Source organism: Rousettus aegyptiacus, unplaced genomic scaffold, assembly GCF_014176215.1.
Source record: "Rousettus aegyptiacus isolate mRouAeg1 unplaced genomic scaffold, mRouAeg1.p scaffold_m13_p_5, whole genome shotgun sequence".
NCBI lineage: Eukaryota > Metazoa > Chordata > Mammalia > Chiroptera > Pteropodidae > Rousettus > Rousettus aegyptiacus.
In genome coordinates this window covers 120,419,928-120,431,738 of record NW_023416308.1, presented here as the reverse complement: position 1 = coordinate 120,431,738, position 11,811 = coordinate 120,419,928, and the positions used below count along the sequence as shown (strand labels likewise).

At 71.3% G+C, this 11,811-nt stretch overlaps 1 protein-coding gene across 1 annotated transcript in view; it reads left to right on the top strand.

Moving 5' to 3' along the window:
* Positions 1-11,811, top strand: part of KCNQ1 (potassium voltage-gated channel subfamily Q member 1) — a 255,539-nt gene that overhangs the window by 3,543 nt on the left and 240,185 nt on the right. The window lies entirely within an intron of this gene.

Genomic DNA, 11,811 nt, shown 5'->3' with positions numbered 1-11,811 from the left:
AGAGGGGGGCCCGGGGGGTGGAAGAACCCGCAGCTGGGGCCAGAAGGGCCTCCCGGTGGGCACACAGGTCTGGGGTCAGAGGCTGCCTGGCCGGGCCTGACGACATCCACGTGGGGCCGGCCAGGCGGTACCCGGAGCTCAGACACGGGCAGGGTGTGTCCCCAGGGCCGGGCCACCTCGCCAGGTCCCGGTGCCCTCCGAGTCTGCATCTCCTCCTGCCGGCGCCTTCGGGTGGGGTTACTTGGGTGCCAAGGACGTCCGCCTGTGCCTGGCACCGAGTCAGCGGCTGCCCGGGGGCCCCGGGCCTGTGTTCTTCACCTTTGCCCACAGGGCTGCCCAGGGCGCTGGAGGGACGGGAGGGGCACCTTGGCACCCGCCCTCCCAAGCCACAGGCCGTGGCCGGGAGGGGCCTGGGGGCTGTGTCCTGGGGAGGGAGGGCAGACGTGGGGGGCGTCAGCGGCCGCCGAGTGCTGGCGGGAAGGCCTGCGTACGAGCAGGAGGGGCTGGGACATGGAGGCCACGGGTCCCCAGTGGACAAGGGGGTGAGGGAGGGGCCGTTGACACGGGCTCACGCTGAGTTTGCTCAGGACCCCTCTGTTTGGGTAGAATGAAGCCCCTCAGAACGCTGTGCTGGAGCTCTGGCTCCCAGCGTCTCAGGAAGTGACCGTTTGGAGACGGGGCCTTCAAGGACGTGGTTAAGGGGGACGAGCTCGCGGGCGGGCCCTGCACCCGTCTGACAGTGTCCTTGGAAGGAGATGGGGGCACGGACATGCACTGAGGGAGTGTCATGTGCCCGAGACGGCTGTCGGCACGGCCGGGACCGAGGCCTCGGCGGGACCAGCCCAGCCTGCATCCCGGGCTGCAGCCTCCAGTGCCCGGGGCTCCGCGCGGGGCATTCGTGTGCCGGTCGCGTGGCTTCTGGGCTTTGGAGGGTCCGAGCAGGTGGGCAGGGCCGCTGGGGGCGGTGTTGACCTTCAGCCGATGCCCAAGAGGGACACATGCTCACGAAAGGGTCACCTGCCGTCCCGCTTAGAGCCCACGCCCCCTCCTCACCCTCTCCCTACTCCTGGCCCCCGCCCCAGCTGTGGGGTCCGGCCTGCGGGCTGGCGGCTCCAAGCCCACGGCCAGGCCGCGCCTGACGACGTCCAGCTGCTTTCCCAAGTCCAGGAGAAGCATGGGCTCCAAGTGGCGGACAGAGGCCGCCAGGGCCCTCCCTGGGCAGGTGGGAATCGCACAGGCCCCGGGCGGGTGGGGGTTGCGAAGACCCCGGGGGTCCTCAGATCCTCTCCCCAGGAACACCTTCGTCTTCCCAGCAGCCCTGCCTGGGCAAAAAGTCGAAAAGTCGGAGGGCGAGGGCCACCGTGTTGTCACCTCACAGAGTGGTGCTTCTGGGGGGATCCGGGGGAAGGGCAGCATGTCCCAGGGGGAGCCCGCGCCCTCTGCAGGACGCGCTCCCGTGCGGCCCGGAGCCCGGCCGCAGCGGCCCGCGGGAGGGCTTCCGCTCCTGCGACCGGGCAGGCCCGTCCCGTCTGTCCGTCCGTGTTGCAGGGGCCAGGGCAGGGGGGCCGGGTGGTCCCAGACCTGCTGCAGCAGCAACTTGCGGGCCAAGCGGAGGCCCCACCACCGGGGTGGAGCCCAGTCCCGGAGCCCACTCTGCTGCTACCTGAGGCTGCCACCGTGCTGACGTCCTCCAGCGAGAGGAGGTCCGCTCTAGCCACCACTCCCGCGTGTCCAAGGGTGCCCTCGCCCGCCCTCCCCACCCCCACCCCCACCCCCACCCCCCGCTCCGGGAGCTCCCGCCGCCGCCTCCAGGAAGTGCCTGACGGCCCAGCTCCACCGCCCGGATTGCCGGCCTCACATCTGCATCTGGGCAGTGGTCCTGCTCCCGGTCACCCCGCTCGCAGGGGCAGGGGCTGTGGGTGCCCCCCCCCCACCGGCCCCAACCCTCCCAGGAGGCTTCTCTCCATGCCTTCTCCAAGCCATGCTCTCGGGCAGCTGACGAGGATGCTCGGGACGGCGGCTTCTCGCCTCTTCCTCCTGAGTTTGCTGCCGAGCCCCACGCGAAGACCTAGAGTCAGAAAACAGGAAGTGAAGCCAGGCCGGCCGAGCGGACCCCCGACCCTGCCCTGACTCCCTTCCGACCCGGACGCTTCTCTTTGCTGGCCAGGGCCACCCCCACCTCCAGGCCGCTCACAGCCTGCCTAGCTCAGGGGGCGACCAGAAGGAGCCCGACCCAGGCAGAGGACCGTCCTCTCTCCCAGAGGTGCCCTCTGCCGGCAGCGGGGGCAGCGGGGGCGGGGGGGGGGGCCCTGGGGGGCCTCGTGCCCCGGACGTTGGGCCCTGACGGGAGCTGTGGCTTGGCTTTCTGTTTGTTGGCGTCTCCGGCTGGGCCCTCGTAAGAGTCTCATGTGTGCCATGGGCTGGGGGGCTCCACACGATGAAACGTAACACTCGGGCGGTCAGACTCTCGCTGGCGTCAGGGCGGGCGGACGGGCAGTGCGGCAGGAAAAACCGCCATCTGGACTCAGCCGTCTGGGAAAGTGTGGTCGGAGCTACAGGCAGCACCCCGAAGCAGTAAGGGAAAGACGGGGCTCTTAACACACGACCCTGGGATACGGGTGTCCGCGAGGAAGGACAGGCCGGACCCGACCCCGCGCTGCACGCCGGGGAGGTTCCCAGGGGCCGGAGGGAAGGTGGGGGCCCCTGCCCCAGTGTGCGGGCTTCTCCGGGGCTCAGGCCGGGGGCGTGAAGGGAGAGGGGCCCACGGCGGGTCACGTCCTAGAGACCCAGTGCGGACTGGACCCCGTGTCTCGGAGCCGCGGCCGGCACACCTCGCCCGGCGCCTGGCCCGGCCGGTGTCCGCCGAGTGCCACCGTCAGCACGCGAGACGCCCAGCGCGGCGCTTGGCCCGGGCCGAGCACGCGGCGGGACGCTTTCCCACGCTGCCCGCCGTCCGCTGCACGGTGGCCCCGCGGGGCCCGCCGCCCGCCCCCTACTGGAGGGCGTGGGGTCGGTTTCCAGCCGCGCGGCTCCCACAGGCGCACGTGGACCCGGTGGCTGCACTGGAGTACAGGACGGTCGTGTCCCCCGGAGCCGGTGCGGGGCCTGGCGCGGACTCGGGGCCCCTCAGGGTGGGGCGAGCAGACGGGTGGGCAGAAGGACAGGGGAGGGGTGAAGGCGTAGGTGGGCGGATGGACCTGTGGGCGGGCGGGTGGGCAGGTGGGTGAGCAGGTGGGCGGGTGGGTGGGCGAGCAGGCGGACAGGTGGGCAGGTGGGTGAGCAGGTGGGCGGGTGGGTGGGCGAGCAGGCGGACAGGTGGACAGGTGGGCGGGCGGGCGGACAGGTGGGCAGGTGGGTGAGCAGGTGGGCGGGTGGGTGGGCGAGCAGGCGGACAGGTGGACAGGTGGGCGGGCGGGCGGACAGGTGGGCAGGTGGGTGAGCAGGTGGGCGGGTGGGTGGGCGAGCAGGCGGACAGGTGGACAGGTGGGCGGGCCGGCGGACGGTTGGATGGAGTGTTGGAGTGATGCACAGCTGCGCGCCGTCCCCAGCACCTGCTGGACGCACTGGTCGGCCGTCCTGCAAGGGATGCTCTGCCTAGGGTCTGCCGGAGGATGTGGCTCTGGCCGGCCTGGTGCCCAGTGTGGTCAGGGCGGCTCGCTGTCCCATGGGCCGTCCTGCTGACAGCCTTTCCCTGTGTCCTGGGCCAACTTTGCCAAAGCCTGAGGCAGAAGGTGGCAGTGACCTTGGTCCCGGAAAGAGACCTGGCCTGCTGTCTTTCCAGGGGCCGTGGGGAGCCATCTGGGCCTGGATTCTGGATACAGGCGGGTATGGGTGGATTGTCAAGGCTGTCCCCGAGCTGCTCGGTCACTGCATGAGGTGGACAGGCCAGTGGGGTCACGACTGGGGCCTTGGTCTCTGGCGTTGACTTGCGGCCGGCTCGCCTCCTCCCTCTGGCCGGCCTTGTCCTGAGCCTCGCTCCTCCTCGGGAGGCTCCCAGCAGTGGCCGTGTGTGGTGAGCCGCCAGGCACCCCACAAGACCCCGCTGCTGGAGAGCGGCCGGGCCAGCACCGTGCGTGCGGCTGTCCTGGGGGTGCCTCCTGCTCCCCACCATGCGCCTGGGGTACTGGCCGGTTTACGGGGCACGCCCTGCTCCCCAGGGGCTCGCGACCCTGTGGGGCGGGTGCTCCCGCCCGAGAAACAGCTTGGGGAGGCAGGGCCCATGGGTGAGGGGGGCGGGGGGGGGTGGCTGGGAACACAGGCGAGGCGGGTGGAGAGCAGCGGCCGACGAGGCTGGCCGTGGGCGGACAGGGCGGGGGATGCGCGGGTGGGCAGAGGGACGGAGACCCCTCGGAGGCTCAGGAAGACGACCTGCCTGGCTGACGGACCGAGGCCGGGCTCGGGGGGGCCGCGCCGCCCGCCCCGGAGTCAGGGCGTCTTCTGAGGTGCAGCGCGACCATGACGGTCTCCGGGGTGGGGGCCCGGCCTGGTTCGAGCCCCTCCGGCTGCTGGGCGGGGGTGGGGGAGGGGCGGAGCCAGGAGGCCTCGGTGCACGGGTGGCCGATCCCCACACACCGCTCTGCGCCTGGCTGTCCCCAGCCTGTCGTACCCCCTCGCGTGACCAGCTGACCTCCCCGTGTCCCTGGAGAGACCCGGCCCTGCCTTGCCGGGTGGGGATACAACAGAGAACGGGGGCATGGCAGTCCTGCCCTCCCGTCCCTGGGGTCGGAGGCCGCTCGAGGTCCCCAAGTGTAGCTCTGCAGAGGCTCGGCACCTCCCGGGCACCTCCCGGGCAGTGCTGGAATGTTCTGGCTGCCCTTGGCGCACAGGCGGAGCCGGGGCTCGGGGCCCAGCCGGCCTGTCCCCAGGGCGGCCCCGCCTCCCGCTCTCTTATCAAAGCCTCTCTGCCAGGTTCCCGCCACCTCAAAGTCACACTGCTCCAGGGACAGCCAGGGGCCTTTCTGCATCTTCCCAGCGGTCCTGGGGTGGCGGTCATTTGGGCATGACTTTCGGGTTCCAGGCTGTCCTGGGGTGGCAGGGATACCGGCTCAGGGGGCTCCAGGAATGGCAGGGCTGGATTTGGGGGGCTCTGGGCTCTGAGCAGAGGCCCCCTGCTTCCTGAGACCCGGGAATTGCCTGGTGGGACGGGCTGGCCCTGCGGCAGGGGTCTGTCCCGACGGGGTCACCTCCCCAGGGTCTGCTCGGCACATCCACCACAGGGAGGGGAGCTGGTAGCCGGGGGGCTCTTTGCTGGGTGCTGGGTTGGGTCTATTTGAAGTGGGCTCAGGACTGGGGGCCCAGTCTCTTCAGCGCAGCGCCCTGGGGGGCTGCGGGGCCAGCAGCACATGGACTGGGGTCGACGCCATGGGAACGCGGCACTGCCCGGCAGCTGCATGTCCCCGGGGCCCAAACGCAGGCCTGCGGGCGGGAAAGGTCCAGACGTGGACGCCGTGGTCCCCCGGACGTGGACGCCGGGTCAGGCCCAGACGGGGCAGACACTTGCCCAGGCACATGGCTTTTGGGTGGCGGGGCTGGCGTTGGACCCCATCATGTGGCTGTCCAGTGCTCCCTGAGCTGCTCTGTGCAGCCCCCCCCCCCAGCCCCTCGCTCTGTCCTGCTTGCACTGCGGTCTGGACCAGCCGTGCCCGGGGGCCGGGGCCGAGGGGCTGCTTTGCCTGCCCCGAGGTGCAGCAGCAGGCTCCTCCCCAGACCTAGGGACCTGCCCGATGTCCCCGGTGGCTGGTCCTGAGCCAGGCTGCCGTCTGGGCACGTCTGGGGCCCAGCCTGCCTGGGGGTGCAGCAGGGTCAGGCGGGGGCCCGGGGGGCGAGGGGAAGGGACAGGCGGCTCGGTGCTCTGCCTGCCACCGCGGCACTCCTCCTGGGGGGCGTCTTGGAGGAGGCATCTGGGTGAGGAGTAGGGGTGACATGGTGGCCGCGGGCTCTGGACCCCGGAGGACCCCATGGGCAGAGACCGGCCTGCACCCTGGGGTGGGCCTGCCCTGCAGCCGGCGCTTACAGTGTGGGTGGGGATGGCGCCCCTGAGCCCGGGCGCCCCCAGGGAGCACGGCTCAGCAGCCGGGAAGGCCACTGTCTGCCTGGCAGGCCGTGCAGGGAGCTGAGCCATGCCAGGCGGTTCTGGGTTTGGATGGTTCCTGGTGGTGCCTGGCCAGCTTGTCACCCGGCCTGTCCTTCCCCAGGGAGCTGGTGACAGCTTCGGTGTCCCCTTGCCGGGGTGGGGGCGTGTGGTCAGGGGCCGGGAGCCAGGACACCGCTTCCTCCTGTGCCAGTGGCCCCGGATGATTCAGGCGGGTACACGACCCTTCCCAACCCTTCCTGGGAGGCCAGGAAGCCCCCTGGGAGGCGTGCGGCTGGCAGGCCCCTGCCCGTGGGAGCAGCCGGTGGTGTGGGGGGAGGGCAGAGGAGAGGGCCGCCCCGTGCTCACGGCAGCGTGGGGGTGCTGCGGGGGCCGCCCTGGCAACGGCTCCCCCCCGGGGGCCTCAGCCCTCTTATCCTGAGACGGGACAGTGACGATTTTTGGCGTGTGGAGCATGTGCTCCTGCCTTGGAGTTCCGGATCCTTCTCTGTGGGGGCCCCAGGGCACTGTGGGTGTCGGCGGCCTCCCCGGCCTCAGCACCCATGGGCTGGAGCAGCACCGTCCCGAGTCACCTCCAGCCAGGCCTGCGTCCCCTGGGGCAGTGCCAGGCCAGAGCCCTGCTGAGGGAGCAGGCGTGGGGGACTGGGGGGTGAGCACACGCCGGCCTCTGCACGTCTGGAGGGGGCTCTGGGCCAGGCCCCGCCACCTGCTGGCCTTCTGGGCGCCGCGGGCTCTGCCGTGGGGGAGGGGCGGCCGTCTGCTTGAAGGGGGCCCCGCCCACTCTCGGCTGAGCCGCTGGCTGGTCCCTGGGTCACGTGGCCCCCAGAGTTAGTGCCTTCTCGTGCATGGGGCGACCCAGAAGGGACCCAGGTGCTGGTGCAGGAGCAGAGGTGGGAGGGGACCAGGCCGGCAGGACCCCTCAGCCCCAGGGGACAGCTGGCGGTGGGTGGCGCTGGCCCAGCACACGGGAATCAGGGGTGTTTAAGTCAGACCCCGGGGCTTGCTGGGGTGATGCTGGGGCCACCAGCCGACTGGGGATTGGTCTGTGGGAGGAAGAGCGAGCCCCGCCCGGGGGCATGTCGGGGCGCCCCGGGGCCAGCGTCCTGGGGCTGCAGGTGCATGTGGTTTGGGGCCCAGCACGGCTGAGGCCTTGCCCCGAAGGCGTGCCGGCCACTCGCCCAGGGGCCCCACCTAGGCCCCAGGGTGCCAGCAGGCCAGGGGGGACCACGGTGGACCTGCCCTGCTCCCGTCGGTCCTGCCCTGGCCCTTGGCGCTCACCCAGCCCGGACACCACGGCCTGCCAGGTCAAGGCCACCTCCCAGGGTGCGGGCCTCCCCGGATGGGGCGGGGGGCCTCTGCAGGGGGCCGGCAGGTGTACCCCACATGGCTCCTGGCAGTGGGGCTGAGCCCCAGGCGCCCTCCGGCACCTCGATGCCCACCGGGGGCGGGTGCCGGGACGTCAGGGCCTCGACTGTCCACTGGGCTTCCTCGTCCCCTCGGCCGCCCCCTCCTCTGGACCAGTGGGGGCGGGAGGGCCTGACCGGGGGGTCACTGAGGAGCCGTGGGAAGGCAGACACCGCCCCGAGAAGTGGCCCCTGGGCGTGGAGACTGCAGCGGGGTGCGGCGGGGTGTGCTGGGCCCGAGCACCCGGCGGTCACCGCCACGCGGCCTCGACCCTGCGGGCCACGGGCCGTCCGAGAGCAGCCCCCGTGGGAAGGGCTTTGCTGGGGGCCGGGGGCTTGGCATGAATAAACCACGCGTGATCAGACTCCACACGCAGACGCCCGACCTCCGGGAGCACGTCGGCACCCCCAGGGTCCTCGTGTCCCCCTTCAGGCCTTCCTGCCGGCATGGACACCGCCATCCGCCCCGTGGGGAGGAGCCAGGGGGCAGGAGGAGGTTTCACTTCCAGACGCCCGGCCCCTGAGGCCCCAGCCCGGCGCCCCAGGGCCCCCGGTTGGCGGGCTCAGTGCAGCCCCTCTCCGGGGTGCGGGGCTCCCCGCGGGGTGCGGGCATCCCCCACAGCTCGTGCCGCGGGACGACCCCGAGCATCTGCACGCCTCCCAGGCGAAGCGCCTGTCACGTCTCCGCTCGGTTGGGAAACTCGCGTGGTCTGTGGCCGGTGGACCCCGGGGGTTGGCAGGTCCGTCCCGGACGCGAGTGGGCCGTCCCCCTCCCCCCTCCCCCCTCCCCGTGCCCTCGGTGGCTCGGCCCCAGCCTGTGGCGTTGTCATCGTCCTCAGCTTTCTCTCGGGGGAAATGCTTTTCATTCCCACGAAGTCCGATTTCCCTGGTCCCCTCAGGAACCGCGGTCCCGGCGAGCACGTGGGGGGCCTGCGCCCGCGCCCGGGGCACAGAGCTCTGTGTTTCCTCTCGAAGTCGTGTGGCTCCCGGTTTCGCCGTTCGGCCTCGGGCTGCGAGTTTGTTTCTGTGTCAGGCCTGAGCATGACTCCCCCCAGCGTCCCCCCACAGGCGTCCAGAGCACTGGTCGGCGTTTGGGGCCATCTGCTGTCAAGGAGCCCGGCCCCGGCCGGCACGCCTGCCGGACGCCGAAGGCCGAGCGTCAGCAGACGCGGCAGGACCCGCGGCCCATGCCACTCCGCACCCGTGGGTCCCGGGACCTGGGGACTGTGGCCCTGAGGGCCCTGGCTCTGGGTTCATGGCTCCGGGCCCTGTGTGTGCGTGTGGACACAGGTGCATATGGGTCCTTCGCTCACGTGGCGAGAGCAAGAAGGTGCCCGAGCGCCCCGGAGGCTGGTCCGTGCATCTTGGGGTGCGGCGGCTGCCAGCAGAGAGGGGAGGTCGAGGGCCCGGGCTCGGGCCCCAGCCTCTGTACCTGATGGAGCCAGGCGCAGTCGCCCGGGGGGGCGAGGGTGTCGTGCTGAGTGTGCCTGGGTCCCCCGCGACGTGGTGGGGGGGCGGGGGACAGACAGGGGGCATTGCCGGCTGGTGGCTCCTCCCAGCTCCCTTCCTTGTCTGGGGGTGACCCGTCCTGCCACCCCTGCTTGTTTGGGGAGCGAGTGTGGTCACACAGTGCGTATGGCAGGTTCTATACTGTCCTCGGGGTGCTGGTAGAGCACCCCGACCTTCCCAGGGCCTCCACAGCAGGGCCTCACAGCTCTAGGCCAAGACTTGACCCCACGGTCCCCCAATACTGAGGTTACCCAGGCGGCTTCCAGAGAGGGTCTGACCCCTGAAGGCCTCGGTGTCACTGGGGGAAGAGCTCCCTGCCCCCCGAAACCCCGGCTTGGCCCCTGGCAGTGAGAACCTCCCAGCAGAGTGGGGCACAGGGTCCCCCACCCCCACCTGCCCCCAGGAGGTTCCCGCCCGCAGGCTCGACTCCCCGTGTGGTCAGACCTCTGGCAGATGCTGCCCGTGGCTGGGGAGGGGCTGGCGCGGGACAAAGAGAGCCGGTGACGAGGGGCCGCCCGGCCGATCCTGTTGGTTTGTTTTTTTTCTTCAATGTCCTTTATTTGACGGGAATAAACCGGCACACAGGGAGGGAGATGGTGACTGGGGTTTGGTTTGCTCAGGAGCCCAGCGAGCCGGTGTCTGGGTGTGGCGGTCATCCCCACCTGCCATCGGGGGCCTCGCCCGGTCCCCCCGCCCGTGGGAAGCACCCGGCCCTCCAGCTGAGCAAACCCAGGTGACAGGTCCCAGAGCGGCGGGCGGGTAGCAGGTGCCTCCAGGTGTCAGGGTGTCTGAGGCTCACTGCGGGCCCAGCGGGCGGGTGGTCGCGGCTGCAGGAGGAGTGGGCAGCTGGTCGGGGTCTCTCGTGTCAGAATGTCCTGGTGGGGGCTGGAGGTGGGGTCCCAGGAGAGGCACCCAGGGAGCCACCCCGGTGCCCTTCTTGTCTGTGCGGGCCTTCCTGTGGGTTCGGGAGGAGGGGGGCAGGATACGGCTGACCCTGGTGGCCGGGGTCAGCCTCGCCGAGGGGCACTTTGTGTGGACTTGTCACGGAGCCCGTCCAGATGGGGGGACCAAGGCTCAGGTTCGCCCAGCCAGTGAGGGCGGGGCCAGGTGAGAACCCAGGCCTGGGACCAGAGGTCACCTGTGCGTGCGTGTGCGTGTACATGCGTGTGAGCTTAACATGCGCATTTCCTCTGTAGTAGTAACACACGTAACGTAAGCTGCACCACGTTAACCATTTTGAAGTATGTTTGGTACGTTCCCAGTGGCCTGCAACCGCCCCCCGCCCCCCAACTCCTGACAGGCTCACTTGCCCCCGGGGACACCTGCACCAGGAGCCGAGCCAGCCCCGCCCCTCCCCCAGCCTGCCTCCGGCTGTTCGGCCTGGACAGGGTCAGCGGCCCGCGTCCTTCTCCGCGGCCGCCTCTCCCGCCGCGCTGTGCCCGGCTCGAGTTCCGCTGCTCACGAGCCGAGTGACACTCAGTCGGCTGGGGAGCCGCACGTCGCTGTCCGGCGGCCGGTCCGTCCGTGGCCCCTGGGTCGCTGCCACCTTGAGGCCGTCCTGAGCGGCGCCGCGGTGGGCACGCAGCAGAGCTGGCTCGAACACCCTCTGGAGTCTGCGCCCAGGCCTGACTGCGGGCCGCGGGGCCAGCCGGGGGTCTGGATTTGGGCCACGTCAGTCACCCCGCCCCGCCTGTCTCCCCGCACCCCCCACTCTGGCCCCGGGCGAAGCCCCTTCTGCTGCCCCCTCCTTGCCCACCTCGACCCCGTCACACCAGGTGCCTGGGCCCTCCCGGGGCCAAGTCCCCCTCCGCCTGGGGTACCCCACGTTCCTCCACGTTTCCCCTTAAAATGTCGGTGGAGTGTCAGCCGCCAGTTTGCACCTGAGCCGCACCGAGGGGAGCCCAAGGCCGTGGTCAGGGGCAGGGGGTGCTCCAGACCTGGGGCCCGGGGGAGCTGCCCCCTGAGGATGCGGGAGACCCTCCCCTCCGCCCTCCCCCTCCGGCAGCGTGCCGGCCCCTCCCCGCCCTGCATGTCTGGCGGGGCGAGCCCCCCGTTTCTGCCTGCAGGCATAGTGCCGAGGCGACGTTCCGGCACAGACAGCACCGAGAAGCCCGCGGCCGGCTGCGCGGCGAGGCGAGATGCGGAAACCCGCGGCGGGAAGCGGCACCGAATCTAAGGGGACAGCGAGGCGACGGACGTGGGCGCCCCGGGCGCAGGACCCGCCTGTGGGCGGGTGGGCGGGTCAGGGCGGAGCTCACCCTGCGGTAGGACGCCAGCTCCGGAGGCGGAGGGGGGTGCAGCGGTCTCGGGGTGTCCCTCCCCCACCCCGGGCGGCAGTGCCAGCCGCAGGAGGGTGTCGGGCTGCGAAGCCATCTCCCCACGTGGCTGTTAGTGACAGGGGACGAGTAACGGTGTCCGGGGCCCGACCTGCAGGCGGCGGCACCTTGCCATCCCCGGGGCGGGACAGCCGGCTTCTGGAGCCCCGTATGGGCCTCCGCGGTCCGCAGCCGTCCCCCCAGAGACACGGGCCTGAGTCTAACCGCGCGGCCGGGTTCCCACGGCAAACGCGCCGGGGCCCCTGCCGAGAAGCGGGCTGCGTGCTCAGACGGGGTGGAGGGCCCTCGCCCGAGAAGGAGCCCGGGCGGGTTGGAGCGTGTGGGTCAGGAACCTGTGAGGTGTCCCAACTTGGACAGCTGTCGGAGAGAATGCCCTTGACCCTGGGACGTACACCCGGAGGAAAGGGCAGTTGTCCCCGACTCGCTCGGACGGTCCAGAAGAATCGCGCGTGGTGGGGGGTGGGGATGATGC